Here is a 16,340-nt window from a genome sequence, read left to right as displayed (position 1 = left end):
GTTTATTGCATGCACACAGGTTCCTGTGGAAGCCAGAAAGAGGGTATCAGATCCCCCTAGAACTGAAGTTATAAGCAGTTATGAGCCACTTGACGTAGGTACTTGGAACTGAATTCGGGCCCCTCGACGGATGCGGGAGGGCCCGGTCGGCTCTGGGTGTTGCCACCCTTGGGTGGGTGGCAAGGGTGTCGTGAGAAAGGTAGCACAGTGTGAGCTTGAGAACAAGGCAGCCAGCAGCATTTCTCCATGGATTCTGCTTCCGTTCCTGCCTCTAGGTTCCTGCTTGGGGTCCCTTTGTGAGGGACCTGTAAAGTGTAAACTGAAATAACCCATCCTTCCTTTGGCTATGGTATTTATCATAGCGATAGAAACCAGATTGGAGCAGCAGCATGCACTCCCCTTTTTTTTTTTTTTTTTTTTTTAAGATTTATTTTATTTATATGAGTGCACTGTAGCTGTCTTCAGAGACACAGAAGAGGGCATCAGATCTCATTACAGATGGTTATAAGCCACCATGTGGTTGCTGGGAATTGAGCTCAGGACCTCTGGAAGAGCAGACAGTGCTTTTTTTTTTTTTATCCTTTTCTTTTTTTTGAGCTGGGGACCAACCCAGGGCCTTAAACTTGCTAGGCAAGTGCTCTACCACTGAGCTAAATCCCCAACCCCAGCATGCACTCCTAATCCCCCATCTCTCCTTCCATTTGTTTTGAGACAAAGTCTTGTGTAGCCCAGGTTGACCTGAAACTCGTGTAGTTGACAATGGCTTTGGCCTCTGATCCCCCCTCTACCATCCAGTGCTGGGATTACAGGCACGCGCTAACCACACCCTGTCACACGGCACTGCCGATGGACGACAGAGCCTCCTGCGCCTAAGACAAGCCCTTTACCCACTGAACGGCATCTTCTTGACTCTGGTGTCAGTCTTGACGTTGATTCTTTGCCTCAGCCCTTGAGATGCAAGACTGGTTTTTAACACAGGTCCCTATGGCTGACCAGGATTCAAAACCCAGTGTGTCGTCCAAATGTGAGGAATGTGCTGTACCGTGCCAGTGTAAAAAGTCACACATCGGTGATTGTCGTCCCAGCATTGGGGAGGCAGACCAGAGGTTCCCAGAGCTCACTGGCCAGACTGTTTAACCTACTTGGCAAGCCCCAGGCTACCGAGAGACCCTGTCTCAAAAATCAAACATGAACGGCATCTGAGAAATAACAGTATTGGAGATAAAACATAAAAATAAAATAAACAAAGGGGTTGGGGATTTAGCTCAGTGGGAGCGCTTGCCTAGCAAGTAAAGGCCCTGGTTCGGGTCCCCAGCTCAAAAAAAAAAAAAAAAAAAAAAGAAAAAAAAAAAAAAGTAAACAAAGGGGCTGCCAAATAGCCACAGCAGTGCCCTGCAGAGAACCTGGGTTCTAGTCTCACGACCCACATGGCTCAAAACTGTTCCTAACTCTCTTCTGGCCTCCTCAGGCACCGCACACACGCAGTGCACATACATGCACACAGACGCTCATACACATTAAAGTGAAAATAAACTCAAAAACCAAAATGGGCAGCACAGAGGAACAACAGCGGAGGTTGATCTCTGGCCTCCACAGCATGCATGCACACCAACATGCACACAGGCCAACATGAACGCACACCAACATACACACACCGACATGCGCCCACTAGCTGTTCACATGCCAACGTGCTCATACCAACACATACACACACCAACAGGCACACATACCAACACATACACACACCAACAGGCACACATACAACATGGACACACACACCAACACGCACACACACCGACAGGCAGAATAAAATTTTCATTCCTTCAGTCGTGTATGTCAAGATTGTGAGCCATAGCTGAAGCCACAGAGAGAGACATTAACTAATGCGTTTGAGTAGTGAACTTCAAATACCCAGTGACCGTAGGAGAGGCTCAAGTTCATTATCCATAACGGACGAATGCAAACGAAACCACACCCACCAAAATGGCTGACAAAAACATAGATGAACAGAACCCTCCGGGGGAGGACTGGAGCATCTGGGAGCTGACCCCTCACAGGCAGTGTGCAGTCACTTAATGATCTGTGGTCTTGTGTTCTTATTATGTTTGGGGCATATGTGAGCATGTGAGAGAGTGGGAATATGGAGCTCAGAGGGCGGATTGCCAGAGTCAGGTCTCTCCTTCGTCCCCGTGTATCTGGGGATTGAAATCACGGCATCAGGCTTGGTAGCAAACACCTTTACCCACTGAGCCCTCTCACCAGCTCATGGCGCAAGAACTCATGGCTGAAGAACTTTCTAATAGGTTTTCTGTTTCTAATAGGTCTAACTACAAGCTAACTTGACTAACATGTCCAACAAAATGAATATATACATATGTTCATCAAGAGGCATGCGTGAGAATGTGTGTAGCAGTCTTGGTCACAGAAATCCAAGTTACAAATAACCCCAATTTCTGGGCTTATAAAGATGGCCCAATGGGTAAAATGCTTGCCTCACAAGCCTGAGGACTCAGGTTTGGATTCCCAGAACCCACATAGGTCTGAATGTGCAGCACACATATAATCCCAGCTCTCTTATGGGATGTTAGAGACAGGAGGATCCCCAAATCCTCTCAGGCCAGCTACTGTGGCACATACAGAGCACAGTCAGCAAGACAGGTGCCTCCCTCAAACAAGGTGGAGTGAAAGTCCTGAGGTTGTCCTTTGACCTCCACTTATGTGCTCCATAGCACACACGTACTCAAACGGGGAGCGGGGATGGGGGGAGGGACAAGAGAGAAAGAGATAAAAAAGGAAAGATTGATTCCCAAATCAGAAGTCCAGCATGATGATGCAGACCTGTAGTCTCAGATACTTGGGAGGCTACTTGCAAAAGGAAGACCAGTGAGGGGCTGGGGGCGTGGCTCAGTGGTAGAGCCCCTGCCTAGAATCCCCCAGTGAGGGGCTGGGGGCGTGGCTCAGTGGTAGAGCCCCTGTCTAGAATCCCCCAGGGAGGGGCTGGGGGCATGGCTCATCAGTAAAGCACTTTTTTAGTATGCAGGAAACCCTCGATTTAATTCTCATCATTCAAATAATTATAATCATAAATATTTTTTATTATAAACATAAGTAAGAGGAGGCTAGACTACAGAATGCAAGCACTGTGGACAAGCTGTTATTCAGGGAGCTGAGCAGGGGTGGGTAGAGACAGGCCTCCCTGCCTTGTTCACAGTTTTTCCAGGTAGATCTGCCCTCCCTTACTCCACCCAGGAGACCCTCAGCTGACCCAAAGGGCAGCTTGCAAGTCCGAGGCTGTCTGTCCCTGTGATCTTGGTTGCTTCCCCTGGAACTTCCTCCTGTGCACAGGAAGTGCTTCCCTTAGCAGCTGCTCTGTCCCTGCCACAGCTGTTCTCCATTCCTACCCAGACAGAGCGGGCAGACGGGCTCGGGTTACACCACAGGGATGTAAGACAGAGATAAAGATGACTTTGATGCTGGAGTTCATACATCCTGGCTTATGTCGGGAGAGAGACCGGAAGGGAGGGAATATTCTCTAATTGCCCGAGAGGGCCCAGAGGCTAGCCTACATGGAGTGGACATAAGGCAGCCATGGTAGTTAAGAGCTCACACTGCCTAGGTTTCCGTCAGGCTGTGTGACTGGGTTTGTTTCCCTGTCTGTAAAGTGGAGATTCTCATGGCTCTGGTCTCATTTCCTTAAAAACATTATGGTTCTTGCTGGCAGGATGGGTCCGTAGGTAAGGGAACTTGCTATCAACCTTAACACATGAGTTCAATCTTGTCCTCGGACCTCCGTCCACATGCAGGCATATATGAGCATGTGTGCGCACACAATCCACAATAAACAAAATGTAACAAAAAGTAAATGCATGAAGGTCCTCAATCTCCTTGGAAGAAATAGAACAAAACCATTTTTTTAGAAAACCTGGCACTGTCTCCACAGTTAGTTGTATCCTTTTGGTATGCAGGGCTGACATATTCCCCTTGCCAGACTCAAACGAAACCCAAACTGAGCAGGGGCCTGGCAAGGTAGCCTTGTGATTTCAGTTATTTGAGGCTGAGGCATGAGGATCAAGAACCTGAAGCCAGCCTGGGCAACCTAGTGAGACCCTGTCTCAAAATAAAGAGAGCTGGACATGCGGCTCAGTGGTAGAGTCCCTGCCTAGAATCCCCCAGTGAGGGGCTGGGGCGTGGCTCAGTGGTAGAGCCCCTGCCTAGAATCCCCCAGTGAGGGGCTGGGGGCGTGGCTCAGTGGTAGAGCCCCTGCCTAGAATCCTCCAGGGAGGGGCTGGGGGCGTGGCTCAGTGGTAGAGCACCTGCCTAGAATCCCCCAATGAGGGGCTGGGGGCGTGGCTCAGTGGTAGAGCCCCTGCCTAGAATTCCCCAATGAGGGGCTGGGGGTGTGGGTGTGGCTCAGTGGTAGTGATAGAGCCCCTGCCTAGAATCCCCCAGTGAGGGGCTGGGGGCGTGGCTCAGTGGTAGAGCACCTGTCTAGAATCCCCCAGTGAGGGGCTGGGGGCGTGGCTCAGCAGTAAATTGTTTATCACACAAACATGGGGACCTGCGTTCTATCCGGTGGCCCATGCATAGTGATGCACATTTGTAATCCCAGAGATAAGTAGGTCCTTAGGATTCCCTGGCCAGTCAGTTCTAAGCCAGAAGGACACTGAGCATCAAAAAAAGAAACAAAGGAATAAAAAGAAAGTTGGAATGTGTCTGAGGGATGACAGTTGAGGTTGTCCTCTGGCCTCCTTGCCAAAGGGTACATCTTAGCCAACGTCTTTATTGCTGTAATAAAACATTGTGACCAAAAGCAACTTGAGGAAGAAAGGGTCTATTCAGCTTAGAGCTTTCAGGAAGGAAAGTCAGGGTGGAAGGCAGGAACCCGGAGGCAGGAGCTGATGCAGAGGCTGGAGGATGCTGCTAACTGCTTGTTCCTCATGGCTGCCTTATTGTACAACCATCTCCCCGGGATTGTCACCGCCCACAATGGGTTGGGTCTCCTCAATCACTAATTACGAAAATGCCCTACAGGCTTGCCTACAGGTGGGCTTTATGGAGGCATTTTGTCAATTGGTGGCTCTCTCTCAGATGACTCTAGCTTGTGTAAAGTTGACATCATCATCATCATCATCATCATCATCATCATCATTACGACAAAGTACTTGTTGACTAGTCTGATGTTGGTGGAAGGAGAGAAATGCCTTCTTCAAGTTGTCCTTTGACCTACACAGGTGAAGCCCCCCTCCCCCAAATAAATGCAGAGGATAAACTTAAGCACCACATTTGAATTACAAAGACCTTTATGCAACATCTTCCCTGGGTGCCCAACAATTTAATCCAATCCCTGGGATCCTGCTCTGGACGAACTGATCAGGAGGGAAGGTGGACAACTAACTTCCTTAATTCCTGGATCCTCAGTTGCTAGGTTCATGAAAATTCACCACGGTGAGGAGTAACTGCGGTGTCAAACGTCTGGTTTGTAACATTTGAGTAGTGGCCGACAAAGTGAGGAAACCCTGTTCCCCGCTTCTCCCCTCTAGCCATTTACAGTCTAGCAAGAACGAATCGTTACAGTACCACGAAAGTTACAAAGTTTCCAAAAGTACTTTTTCTCGTGATCCGCTCCTCCAGTAGCTGGAGAAGGTAGCAGGATCCGCGCAATTAGTGTAAAGATAAGAACAGAGACCACACAGCTCACGGAGTAAAAGAGTTGGAATCCAGATGCTTCGGTTTTCCACCCACATCTGTGGCTGAGTTTGAAGAAGATGAAGCTTGGGCGTTTCTTGGGCAACAAGAAAAGCTCCCACCCCATCGTGCCCCAGGGGCTTCTGGGAACCAGGCTGGATTCACCACATGGTAGATGGGAGAGGGTTCAGGTTGGAAGCTGGACCTTGGTGGGGGAGTTGGGGAGCTTCTGTGTGGGATGCCTGCTCTCTGCTCACAGCGGGGCTGGGGTGTGGGAGGATAAGGATGAGGTGGGGTGTGCGGGGCCTGCAAATTCCTCAGGCAAGAGTCTGCTCAAACCTAACAGAAGGGCCAAAGGGGCAGGTCATCACTAGTCCCCTCGTCCACCTCTCCCGTTCCCTAGCTCTTCCTGGCGCTGTGAGTGAAAGATCATTTGTCTGCTTGGGAGGAGAGGGATCCAGCCACCAGCAGATTAAGGAGTAAGACCCAAAAACAGAGGCTGGGAAAATGGCTCAGTCGGTGAAGTGCTTGCCTTGCAAGCGTGAGGGCCTGAGTTTGAGCTCCAGGGCCCAGATACTCATAATGCTCAGCACGATGGCCTGCACTTGCAATCCCAGCACTGGGGAGGCAGAAACCGGACGGTGCCTGCGGCTCACCCGCCAACCAACCCGGCCGAATAAGTGAGCTCCAGATCCAGTGGGAGACCCTATCTCTAATGAGGTGAAGCGCCTGGAGAAATTTCTCAGCCGTTAAGATGGCTTGCTGCACACTTTGAATCAGAGTTTGGTTCTGAGCACGTGGCTTACAATCTCCTATAACTGCAGCTCCAGATATAACATCGCCCTCTTCTGGCCTGTGTAGGTACTGTATGCATGCGCAAGAGCTCACACGCTGACACCAATGCATACGCAGTTATTAAGACATATTTAAAACTAAGGGAGAGCAGTATAGAAAGATGTCTGATGTCAGTCTCCACCCGCACACATGTACATGCACATACAAACACGAAGACTCAAACAGCACAGCTCTCCTGACTCTTGGGCTGTTGCCCATTTCCTGTTGCCAGCTAGGTCAGCCCTGGCTAAGCGCTAAGCGGGAGGGGTCGAGAGGAGCCTGTGAAGTAAGGGCCTCCCACCGCCAGCACTGTGAGCTCTGCCTGGTACCTCAGAGCTAGGGAGGCAGCTATCTTGGGGTTTAACATCACTGCCAAGCTGGGGGAGGGGGGGTGAGAAGGCATCTTAGTTCGGCTTGACTTTGCGTTTTCTTTTTACGTGCTTGTACTCTCACCGCTGGGGAGACACGGCTGGGAAGATCATCATTTTGAAATCAGGCAGGGCTACATGGTAAAATCCTGTCGCCAAAGGAAAGAATGAAAGAAAAAGAAAAGAAAAAAAAAGGAACCCTACAACTAAATAAAGCTCAGTGATTTCATGTTCAATCGTGTGTGTCTCTCTGTGTATGGCTGTATGTGTGTGTAGGCGCATGCACATACATATGTACACATGAGTGCAGGTTCTGACACAGGCCAGAACTATTGGAGGTGGAGTTACCTGCAGTCGTGAACCATCTGCAAATGAATGCTGGGAACCAAACTCCGGTCCTCTGGAAGAGCAGCAAGCGCTCTTAAATGCCGGTCTGGTCTCTCCAGCTCCTGGATCTGTGTTTTCCGATCTGTTCCGAGGCTGGCTATCTCCTCACAGTGTGTATTGCTATTTCCTTTCTCTCCTCTGTGTCCACTTGTGTCCTTGAATCATGTCTCTGTTGGATCATTCTATTTCCCCTCGTATATCGGCTCACGGGCATTCGTTGTGGTTTTGAGGAAGAATCTTATGTAGCTCCATGTGACCTCAAAGTCACTATGAGGTTGAGTATGACCTTGAACTCCAGATCTACCTGCCTCTACCCCCATTACACTGGAATTATAGGTGGAGTGTATGCATGCGCAATGAGTCCCTACTTGAGTTTTTTAATGGTTTTAATTTTTCATTTATTTATCTCATTGTGTGTGTGTGTGTGTGTGTGTGTGTGTGTGTGTGTGTGTGTGTGTGCCACTGTGCATGTGTGGAAGTCAAATGTGGGTCCCAGGGATTGAACTCAGGACATCAAACTTGGCAACAAACACCTTCATCCACTGAGCCATCTCACTGGCCCTTAACAAAGTGTGTGTGTGTGTGTGTGTGTGTGTGTGTGTGTGTATCTGTGTGAGGAGATGACTGTGTGGCAGTCAGAGCACAACTTTGGGTGTTGGTACTCAGATGCCCTCTACCTTCTGTTTGAGACAGGGTCTCTCCTTAGCCTGGAACATTACCATGCATGCCAGGCTAGCTAGCCAGTGAGTTTCCAGTAATCTACCTGTCTCTGCCTCTCCTCTGTTGTATGGCTTTGGCCTTCAAGCTGAAACATTCCATCCCTGAGAGAGTCTCTAAGGCTCAGGAAATAAACAACTCACAAGTTTCCGGAAGTCCCTGAAACTCAACAGACTCGCTAAGGCCCTGCCCAAGGTCATAAACAGGAAGTCCTAGAGAAGAGACTGATGCACCTAGCTGCCTGTGAGTCACTCAGAGAGCTTCAGGAGTGCAGCTTTTGTGAATGGTACCCAGGCTGGGTCAGCGATGCAGCTGTCTCTGCTCCTTATGCTAACCCCAGTAACCTCATTGGTTCACCAAGTGGATGGAATCGTGTCTTTAGTTACCATTGGTAGTCTGTCTGGTGGTAGGCCATGTATGTCTTGAGAACAGCCATGCCCTGCTCTTTATGTGTGTTCTAAGGATCCAAAGTTGGGTCCTTCGTGTGTGAAGTGACCACTGTAGTCACTGGGTTCTTCTTGGTTTTGTTGTTTTTTGCTCTGTTTTGTTTTGAGGTGGTACTGTACTGCGTAGCTCAGCCTGGCTGCAAAATCATGATCCTCCTGTCTCAGCCTCCCAAGTGCTAGGATTGCAGGTGTGCACCTCCTCACCAAGGTATGTGGTGCCAGGAATGAGATCAGGGCTTCGTACATGCTCGGCAAGCACTACCCACTGAGCAACCTCCCAGCCGTTCAAGTAGAGGCCTCCTGAAGAGTTTAATGTGCCAAGCCAAACAATGTGCAGCAGCCAATGGACATGTACTTGAAGTTGGTCAGGAACTCTATAACAGAAAGAGAAGAAGCCCATGCACTTTAATTACCTGCTGTGCAGCCTCAGAGAAATCCTCAGCACAGCAAGAGGTCTGAAGCCAAACACCAGGCTTCTAGAATACTCCACCACTTCCTCTCCCCCTTCCCCTCCATTCATTTTATCTTCCCCTTTTCCCTTCTCCTCCTCCTTCCTCTCCCCCTCCCCCTCCCTCTCTTTCTCTCTGCCAACCCCTAGCCTGGCTTAGAACATTCTGAAGATATGAAGGGACTCAGCCCCTTTCATGGGAAAGCAGGAAGCTGTGAAAGAAGCCAGGCCAGTAGCTCTGTCCACAGGCTTCAGTGAGACACCATCACTCACAGTTCCAGGAGGGAGGAAATCAGAGCCCGTGTTGGGTCCTATCCTCCAGGCTGCAGGAGCCCCATAGATTCCTGGGCTACAGATTCTCTTTCAAAAATACATGCCTGCTAGGACTGGAGAGATGCTTAAGTACAGACTGATACTTGCTGTGTGATCGTGGGGACCTGATCGGACCCTAACACCTATGTAAGCAGCGGTCCTGTGCATGCCTGAAACACCAATTCAAGGAGGGCACCGAGAGCAGAAGACTGCTATGTCTTGCTGGCTTCCAGCCTAGCTGAGAAAACCCAAGCCCCTGCTTCTGGGAGAGACCCTGCCTCAAAGGAATAGGCAGAGGGTGATAGAGAGAGACACCATGTGAACAGGTGGGCACACTCAAACACATGTGCACATACACATGTGCCTGAAGGACCTTTGACAGCATTCCCAATGATCCCTTTGACCCAAGACAGACTGCTGGAACACTGTCGCCCCAAGGGTAGCAACTAATTTATTCTGTAGCCCAGGCTGGCCTTAAACTCTTCATCCTCTTGATTCAGCCTTCCAAGTGCTGGGATTACAGACCTCCTCCTCCTCCTCCTCTTCCTCCTCCTCCACCTCCTCCTCCTCCTCCCCCTCCCCTTTCTTTCTCCTCCTCTTCTTCCTCCTCCTCTTCCTCCTCCTCCTCTTTTTCTTTCTCCTCCTCCTCTTCCTCCTCCTCTTTTTTCTCCTCCTCCTCATATTATTATTATTATTATTATTATTATTATTATTATTATTATTATTGTATTGAAAGAGAGTCCCATGTGGCCCAAGCAGACTTTAAATTCACTGTGAGGCCAAAGATGATCTCGATCTCCTGATACCTCCAGCCTCTACTTCCCAAGTGCTAGGTTCATAGCCATGCGCCCCGGTGCCTGATCTATGTTGTGTTGGGATCAAGCCCAGGGCCTGTGCACACTAGGAAAACACTCAACGACCTGAGCTACATCTCAGACACAGCATAGTTTCTATGAAGGCTTCCCTCCCACCCTAGGACAGAGTTCAGGGACAGTGCATGGGATTGAAGACTGCAGGATGCAGGCCAGATGCAAACACGGGGGGGAGAGGGGGGTTTGCGAGCTTTAAGTGTCCTTCGATTGATGTGAAAGGGGGAGGGTGGATGTGATTTAAGATAAGGACTATGAATCAGGAAGGAGATAAAGCTTGGTCAAGATGGCACAGCTGGTTCACAGTACTGCCCAGGCTTTAGGCCTAGCCCGTGGTTGACTCCCACTGCCTGCCTTTAGTGGTTCTTCTTCTTCTTCTTCTTCTTCTTCTTCTTCTTCTTCTTCTTCTTCTTCTTCTTCTTCTTCTTCTTCTTCTTCTTCTTCTTCTTCTTCTTCTTCTTCTTCTTCTTCTTTCTTCTTCTTTTTCTTCTTCTTCTTCTTCTTCTTCTTCCTCCTCCTCCTCTCCTCCTCCTTCCTCTCTCTCTCTCTCTCTCTCTCTCTCTCTCTCTCTCATTTTTTCTCTGTGTGCACATTCAAATGTGCAAATGCACACATGTGTAAAGACACCCATGTGTGCCTGTGTGGTGGGAGCCAGAGGTCAACCTCAGGTATGTGTGTGTGTGTGTGTGTGTGTGTGTGTGTGTGTGCATGTGCGCATATAATGTGGCCCATAGGAGGGAGTCAGAGGAACTCAGTTCTCTCCTTCCAATAGTTGGCTCCTGGGAATTGAACCTGGGTCATCCGACTTGCCAACAGGTGCCCATATTCACTGAGCCACTGATCATCTTGGTTTTAGAGACAGCATCTCTCACTGGCCTCTGACACACAGCTGATGCACCTGGGCTGACGGCCCAGGGAGCCCTAAGGATTCCCTCGTCTCTTCTTACCTAGTTCTGGGATTACGAGCATCCACCACCATGCTCAGATCCCCCATGGGTTCAGGAGGATTTGAACTCAGGTCCTCAAGCTTGCAAGACAAGAACTTCACCCACCGAGCCATCTCCACAGCCCTACAGAGGTTTTTAGCACACAACTTACCAATGGGCAAAGACTGCCTTCTGCCTTTAAAGGACTTTCCCGGGGGCTCTGTGGAGGTGACACTGAATAACACAGCCTTTCCCACAGAGGAGTAAGCTCATTGGTGCTCCACAATCCTAGCTCTAGGGTTGTGGGTGGCGATGACCACAGTATCTCCCAGCCCCACACCTCACCCTGTGGGACAGACAGCTGCAGGGAACTGGTGACACAGCCCAGTTTAGAAAGACCGATGACAACGAAAATTTGGTCTGACACCATCTGGCTTCAGTTCCCAGAGACTAAAATTAGGCAGGAGAAATTTAGGATACACTTCAGATGTCCAAAGAAAATAGGGGCGGGGCCAGAAAGTGGATCAGAAAAGAATTTGGGTGACTCAGCCCCAGCTGCGGAGAGCAGGCACAGGCTCTGCTTGTGGAAGAGCGAAGGATGCCTTTCTTCCTTCACAGAAAGAAGACTGAAGGTCCCCTCACCCCCCTACCCCACCCCCTGGAGTCCACTCATTCCCTCACCGTGCTCCTGCTTCAGTCTCATTTCCCGAATGGAACAAAGAAAGGCCAGGTCTGATCCTGGTTGACAGGAAGCAGGCAGAACTTTTATTTCAAGCTACCCCCACCCTCGTTCTTCACTTCATTGGAAGTATATGGGGAGTGCCTTAAATTTTTAATTTATCATTGTGTATGCCAGGCACTTATGGAGGTGAGGGGACAATTTAGTAGAGTTAGTTCTCTCCTTCCTACCTGGGTTCCATGGTTGAAGTGTTCACCATGAAGCAGGGCAAGCATCTCTGTTTGCTGAGCTATCCCAGGGGCCCTTGTTTGGGGTCTCGAATGGATTGCTACTCCATCTGTACTAAATGTATCCATCCCCGAAAACCAGCTGAGAAAGGGCTGGACCACCCTGGTGGGTGGGATTTCTGTTTCCTTTCTGTTGCTGTGATCCAATATCTTAACCAAAAAGCAACTCAGGGGAGAGAGGAGGTTTGTATGAGTCATAATTTCAGGTTAGCCCTGAATAATAGCAGGGAAGTCAAGGCAGGAAATTGTATGTCATTGCATCCTCTACTTAATGCCTCATGCTTTTGGTTTGCTTTTGTTCAGAGAGCTTTCTTTAGGTCAAGGCCTAGGGAATTTTGCTGCCCACAGGAGACTGGCTCTTCCTACATCAATATACTATCAAGACAATCCCCTACGGATAGGCCAATGTGACAGTTTGGTTTGGGTGATCCCTGAAATGAGATTCCCTTCTCAGGTGACTCTAGGATTTGGCAAGGGGACATTTAAAACTAACCCACACCTGTAGTCAAGTTCCTGGGAGGTTGGAAAGCAACCCCAGATGGGCGCGCACCTGTAAAGCCAGCGCTTGGGAGGCAGGAGGATCAGGGCCATCTTTCAGATCTAGGTGAGTTAAAGTCAGTCTGGGCTACAGGAGATCCTGTCTCCATAAAACCAAACCAAGAGAAACAAAGAAAGGATTGTGTGAAGGAGGGAGCAGTGAGGATAAGGGCTTTCTATCCTACCATCTTATCTGGAAGACCTAAGATCTAGATTCAATGAGGTCATCGAACCCTCTAGGAGCCCAATAAGCGAGAGTCCCTGTAGGGGGCATGTTTTGGTAAACAAGACAGAGGTTTTGTTTAATTCTTAGCAAAATGGGGTATGTGACTCCTAAAGTGTAAGACCATGACTGTGTTCATTTAATTAAATCCCTCCTTTTGTAATTTTATTTGTGCGTGAATGAGTGTGGAGGCTGGAAATCAATTCCTCAGTGTCTTCCTCAATCACTTCCCTCCACCTTACTTTAAAAAAGGATTCATTTTGTTTGTGTATATGCACGTGAGTACAAATGCCCTTGGAGGTCAGAGGCTGCGGAGCCCTTGAAGTTGGTGTCACACTGGTAGCTGTGAAGGCCCGACATGGACTGCGAACTTACCTGGGTCCTCTGCGAGAGCAGCGTACGCTCTTAACTGCAGAGCCGTCTCTCCAGCCCCTCCTGTTTATTTTTGGGGCACAGTCTCCTTCTGAACCTCGAGCTCACTTTTGTTAGTTGTGAATGGTGGTGTACACCTGAAATATTACCATTCAAGAGACTGGGGCAGGAGGGGTTGGGGATTTATCTCAGTGGTAGAGCGCTTGCCTAGCAAGCACAAGGCCCTGGGTTCAGTCCCCAGCTCTGAAAAAAAAAAAAAAAAAAAGAGAGAGAGACTGGGGCAGGAGGAGTCCCACGGGTTCCAGGACTATCTAAGCTATATACAGAGTACTAGGCCAACCAGAACTTCACAGAACGATCTAGTATGGACAAATCACTAAGAGGAAATTCACTAAACTAAAATTAAAACAGAAACTCTTTGAATGCCTAAAGGCGTCACAAAGAAAGTGGAAAAACAAACTATAGAATAGAAGGACATTCACAAGTCATGTGACCGATGAGATCATAATATTCACATAGTACTCAGATCCTGTCTTATATAACTCAACAACAAAAAAAGATTTGAGTGAGGGTGGGAGAAGTCTCTCTCTCTCTCTCTCTCTCTCTCTCTCTCTCTCTCTGTGTGTGTGTGTGTGTGTGTGTGTGTGTGTGTGTGTGTGTGTGTGTGTGTGTGTGTGCAGTTCCTGTAGAGGCCAGAAGAGGGCACTGGATCCATTGGAAAGAGCATCAGACATTCGTGACCTCTAAGTTGCCCCAACAGCTCAGTTTTTAAAGGTTAAGACATTTATTTCCGCATAGATTGCTCTCCAACGAACATATGAAAAGATGCTTAGAATAAACCAAAATTCAAAAGTGAGGTGTTACTGCACATTCTCTCTTTATCTCTCTTCCCCCTCCTCCTCCCCTTTCCCTCCCCTCACTTACCCTCCCCTCCTCTCCCTTCTCCCCCTCCCCTCACTTTCTCAGAACACACACACACACACACACACACACACACACAAATTTAAAATAGAAATAATTTAGGATAAGACACAGGTAGCGACTTATTGCTATTCAGTGGTTGTAACTAAACACTTTCACGTCACCTCGAAGTGCTTAATTTTGTTCTATGTGACTCTAATCTCAGTAGGTTATTCTAAAAACCGACCAGACAAATCTATTATTATTACATGTCCCGTCTCCCTTAGATGAATGAACTATTTGGGACTAGAAATGTCTCAAATCTTTGGAGTTAAGATTTGAGAATGTTTGCATAGACTTTACCAATTGAGTTTGAAAACCCAAAATGTTCGAAATGCTGAGAAGATACTGGATTTCAGCATTTTTTTTTTTTTTTTTTTCTTTTTTTTTTCTTTCTCTTTTTTTTTTTTTTTTTTTTTTTGGTTTTTTTTTCAGAGCTGGGGACCGAACCCAGGGCCTTGCGCTTCCTAGGCAAGCGCTCTACCACTGAGCCAAATCCCCAACCCCTTGATTTCAGCATTTCAAACTGGGGACAAGACATCTTTCTCCAGGCTGGATGGACTCTCTCTCTCTCTCTCTCTCTCTCTCTCTCTCTCTCTCTCTCTCTCTCTCTCTACTAGACAAAGAATTTTATTAATCTTTTCCAAACTTTATTCCCAGGCTTCTTCAGCTTAATTTGCTGCGAAGAATGAATTAGGCTTAAGCAAAACTGAAAAGAGCTGCAGTGTCTGGGGGGCTTGGGCTTAAAAATATTAGAGATCTAGATTTTATCAGATCCATAATAAACAAAAAATTTTTAAAAAGAAGTCATGATATAAAACAGCAGATGCTGTTGTAACTTCTGCCAAGGGTCGCCTTCTTCAGAAGTCTCTTCAGTTCAGTTCGCCTCGTTCTTAGAAGCTTCATCAAACTTCTCCACCAGATCTGGAACTTCATCCTCCTCCTCCTCTCCAGGAGGAGGAGCTGCTTTTCCGTCCACAGATTGTTTGGGCAGAGCTTCAGCCGGTCTCCTCAGACTGGTCAGACCGTCTGCACCACGCTGGGTGAGGATGCCGGGAAGCATTTCTGTCAGCTGCTTCGGCGTGGCCTGTCATGGTGATGGTGTTTGCCGCCAGAGACGCCTGGACTTTAGGGTTGTTAAAACGGATCACTGTTCCTTGGTTTGTAAACATGGTCACCTCTTCAATACCTGAGACATTGTTTACCCCTGACTTCTTTAAGGAGACTGCAATCTTTTATCGTCTGCTGTGGTTGTTCTGAGAACCACCTTCTTTCTACGAGCAGTTCCTTCCCCACCAAGGCGCACTTGTGCCTGCAGTTTGGAGAGTTTTTCCTGGTTCATGATCGTTTCTTTCATCTTGTCGAAGTGGAAATGGGGCCGCGCGGGGGACTAAGGCTCACGTTCAGGGGGTCTCGGGCAGACCAGCTGAGATAAGGCGCCGGACCCCATCTCTTTTGTAGGCTCCTGAACCAATACATTCTCCCAACAACCCAGAGAAACACAACCAGCTTTTTCCTTTAGCTGGGAAGCAAAGAAAGCCATCGGAATGGAATTTCCTAGGCGTTTTGTTTTCGTGTGTATGAGCTCTGCATCAGAGAGGACAGAGAAAGAGGCGCTGCAGAAGGAACAGGGTTGGGTGCGAAGCAGCCATGCTTCTGTTTTAGATGGCTTTAAATATAACCATTTCCAGTTTGAAGGCAGCCACATCTGTCTGAAATAGTGTCCTTTCTCGTTTGAAATTTAACCGGTCAATTCTGGGCTTTTATTTCCCGTTGAAGGGGCAACCACCAAGTTTCTTAGAGAATTCCTTCCCACAGATGCTTCACCCTGGACTGCTTCAGAAGGACAGCTTGTCTTTGGAATCAATTTACAAAAATCTTCATTCCCCATAGGCAGATAAGAGCATGACGAAGCTGTCTGGAGAGGTTAGCCACCCTTCCGGGACTGTGCAGAAGCCAGGGGCAGAGCTGGAACTTGAGCCCCATCTGCTGATGGCACGCCTGTTGTTTTAGCTTTGCCTGTCAACATGACACCTCATAGACATGTTGATAAGAGAGGACTTGCCCTGATCAGATTGGTCCGTGCGGACATATCTGTATGTAGTTGTCTTGACTGCTAATTGATATAAGAGGGCCCAGCCCACTCTGGGCAGCTCCATTCCCTAGGCAAGTGGTCCTGGATATGTTAGAATGCTAAGCATGAGTTTATGAGTGAGCCAGCAAGCAGCATTCCTCCATGGTTTCAGCTTCTAGCTCCTGCCTGAATGTCTGCCTGGACTTCCTTCAACGA

At 48.4% G+C, this 16,340-nt stretch overlaps 1 protein-coding gene and 1 pseudogene across 2 annotated transcripts in view; both read right to left on the bottom strand.

Annotated features, from left to right (window-relative positions):
- Positions 1 to 16,340, bottom strand: part of Col26a1 (collagen type XXVI alpha 1 chain) — a 147,304-nt gene that overhangs the window by 33,017 nt on the left and 97,947 nt on the right. The window lies entirely within an intron of this gene.
- On the bottom strand, positions 14,928 to 15,446 carry LOC116885368 (annotated as a pseudogene).

The sequence above is a fragment of the Rattus rattus genome, chromosome 16, assembly GCF_011064425.1.
Source record: "Rattus rattus isolate New Zealand chromosome 16, Rrattus_CSIRO_v1, whole genome shotgun sequence".
NCBI lineage: Eukaryota > Metazoa > Chordata > Mammalia > Rodentia > Muridae > Rattus > Rattus rattus.
The sequence above is the reverse complement of the archived record's forward strand: the minus strand, read 5'-3'. Positions and strand labels throughout refer to the sequence as shown.